Source organism: Bos mutus, unplaced genomic scaffold (genome assembly GCF_027580195.1).
Source record: "Bos mutus isolate GX-2022 unplaced genomic scaffold, NWIPB_WYAK_1.1 CTG688, whole genome shotgun sequence".
NCBI classification, from domain to species: Eukaryota; Metazoa; Chordata; class Mammalia; order Artiodactyla; family Bovidae; genus Bos; species Bos mutus.
In genome coordinates, this window is record NW_027220167.1 from 1 (window position 1) to 3,485 (window position 3,485).

The following is a 3,485-nucleotide window of genomic DNA, read 5'->3' on the forward strand; positions in this document are numbered from 1 at the left end:
ATCCTGTGTATTTCCATTTTTCTGATTTTATTTGCATCTCTTCCTTCACCCATGCCATCCTAATTGAGCCACCCATTCATTTCAGCAGGGATGATTTCAGAAATCACTTTACATCCATTATCTATTTTCCCTTGGTTCTCTCTTTTTTTTTTTTTTTTTTTTTTTTTGCTTACAAACATTAGATCAGGTGTCATTTACCTAGGATGCATAACAAATTTTGTCTTGAACTGTAGAGTTTATAAAACCATGCAGTAAAATAGCCAGCCATTTGAACTAAAGCATAATTTTACTCTTCATTGTTTGAAAATAGAAAATGAAACTATGAAGATGAATATGTAAATTTATTGTTGAAATGCAAGAATTTTAGGTATTTGTTGACATCTCCCAATATAAAGTTCAATCTTCTTTAGGCTCCATAATCTGACACTTATTTGATAGGTCAGTTTTAATTAGCATAGTTTTCATCTGATGATGATTGTTGATCAGTTGACTTGAAAGAGAGGAGGCAGATGTATAAGCGATCATTGGCATTGAGGACCATGAGTTGCCTGTCTCTTGCAGGATAGGAAAAGGGCTGTCATGGGCTGACATATTGCTATATGTGACTGGAAATTTAGAAGATTCCACCATCAGTCCGGAATAACTGCTTTGTAATGGAGATACAATGTGGTTCTGAGAATACATGTAGTTGTAGTAGCAAAGTCCTCAACATTGCCATTTACCTGAGTGTAGCTGCTATGTGAGTGCCAATTAAAAATGCTCAGTGTTTTAAAAACAGCAGGTTGATCTACTACAATCTGGTCTGTTTGTCTAAGTGATATTGGTGATGGGGAAGGTAAGTCACATGGACTTACAGCGCTTGTATTAGCAAATATCTGGCTGCTATGAGGCTTTGGTATGTATGGCACATTTAAAGTTCTGGAGGCTGAAAATGCACTCTCTCCACTCGTTTCTCGAAGAAAGTCAGAGTTATGATCATCTTTGTTGACCCTTGCTTTAACATACGTCTTGTTATCTTGAACTAATGAAGATATTAGAGACACATTGTTAATCCCAAGTCTTCTTTGCGTTCTTACTAAAAGTTGGGGATGGCCTGTTTGGAATTTGATTTATAGTAGGTCTGTAACTAAAATCAAAGAAAAACTTATTTAGTTTCTTTATAAACCAAGGTAAAACTGACAATCAAAGCTAAGCTATAAAAAATTATTCCTTTAATGACACCAATTAAATAGCATCAAATAAAACACCTCCATTAGTAGTTTTAACAGGTAATATGTTAAAAGCAATTATGCTCAACTAAAAATATGTTGTATATATACAGTAAATACCACTTTAAGTGGCTTCAGGACTTGTATCTGGTTTCACATTGCTAGGAAAGTTTTTTAAACATCCAATATTTTAACCTCCAGCTGTTCTCAACTTCAAAACATAAAACTTTTTTTTTTTAATTTACTATCTCAATTTCAAATTCGTTTTAGCTACATATGTGAACATGCTTTCTAGGTCACATGATTTAATCTTATGTATTGCTAATAAGTGAAATTTTTGGAATACCTTGCTCAAAAGAGAGATGTTTTCTTCCAGAAAGTCAGCTTGTGAAGCAGATCTTTGAAAAGTTTGTTGCTTTTTATTAAACCCATAAAGGTTAAGCTGTCAAACTAAACTTTTCATACTGTTGGTTTCAAATATTCTGAAAGGCTCCTTTCTTTTCAAGACCTTTTTAAAAAGTTCTTCACTGATCACTATACATACACCACTCTCATCCTACCTAATAGATTCCAGCTGATCATTTGCAACTATACTCCAAAGTTTTGTGGAAATGTGAAAGAAAATCATTCAGCTCATCTGTTTCAGAGACAGAATTTGTGTAGCATAGCTTTTTTTATCACAAGATCCTCAGACAAAGCCTGAAAAGCATATTCTTCAATCATAGATCTCAAAACTGAGTCCCTAGTAAGTGTATAATCATACAAAGAAGATCTAACGGAGGTTTCTGAACCAGTTGATTCATCCTTAGGAGTCCCATCTTGAATTTCTGAAGAAATATGTGCCATCTCAAAGAAAGTCTTTCTTCAGATATTTTTCTCATTTGTCTGATTTTACACACTGCAACTTCAAATGCTGCTTGGCTGGCCTACAGACCTCTCTAGACCATCACAGAGGTCCTCAAAGTCACCTAGCAATTGAAGGGTAACTGTGACATCACAAAGTCACTGGTCTTCGAGCAATTGAAGGATAATGTTCAACCAGTGCTTACTTCAGCATCAACTTAAAATACACACTGCTTACAGAAATACTAACCAAAGCCATGAAGGCTGCAAAACCTCATTCCTAAAGAATTTTTACACAGAAAAATCATATCAATAAATCTACTTGAAATCTGAACTAAAAGCGATTTATCATCCTTCTAGACACACATTCTTAATATTCATTACTGTTACCCATGCAAACTTGGATCTACTCGCTACTGTGAAGTAAAATCAATCAACTGACTGAGTTACAGTGAAAGCATGTGTTTATTGTAGGACTGAGCAAGGTTTCCTAGCAGTCTTTGGTGCTTCAAAGACCCAAATTCACAAATACTTTCAGGGGGAAGGATTTTAATGACTGATCACACACCTGTGATCAGTTTTGGGGCATTGTACTAATGGCCTGTTACTGAGGATATTGGGAGTCAACATCATCGACCGTCTGCTTCCAACTACTCTGTGGTCTATGTACGTACATTTCAGCCTGGTTGGAGCTTTAACATCTCTAAAACTGTTCACAGTGTATTGCTCAGAATGTTATCTATGGCCTTTGAGGAGGAACTAAAGACCTTTCTGCTACGTCTGCTACATCACCTCAGTCGTGTCCGACTCTGTGTGACCCCATAGACGGCAGCCCACCAGGCTCCCCTGTCTCTGGGATTCTCCAGGGAAGAACACTGGAATGGGTTGCCATTTCCTTCTCCAATGCATGAAAGTTAAAAGTGAAAGTATCATTACTATCTTCTGTTGCTTGATTATTTTCCTTAATTTCTGGCTTTTCTAGCTTCTCTGATTAAAATTACTCTTGGAAAATGAGGAGGTCTACAGGCTTCCCAGCTCTTGAACTGTTTGAGTCAGCAACAACTTTGGCTATTTCCTGTTGACCTGGAGCATGGAGTTGGAAATAATTCTGAGATCTAAGGTTGGTATCAACATTTTCTGCAATGGAAACATATCTATTTTATATAGATATTTGTATATCTATATACATAAATATGCATATAAATAGGTATATCTGCTGTCACTTCAGACGTGTCCAACTCTGTGTGACCCCACAGACGGCAGCCCACCAGGCTCCTCTGTCCCAGGATTCTCCAGGCAAGAACATTCGAGTGGGTTGCTATGTCCTTCTCCAATGCATGAAAGTGAAAAGTGAAAGGGAAGTCACTCAGTTGTACCGATCTATTTGTGACACCATGGACTGCAGCCTACCAGGCTCCTCCATCCATGGGATTG

At 36.9% G+C, this 3,485-nt stretch overlaps 1 pseudogene; it reads right to left on the reverse strand.

Annotated features, from left to right (window-relative positions):
• Window positions 1-396: 396 nt before the first annotated feature.
• On the reverse strand, window positions 397-2,054 carry LOC138987121 (heat shock transcription factor, Y-linked-like; annotated as a pseudogene).
• Between the last annotated feature and the right edge of the window lie 1,431 nt (window positions 2,055-3,485).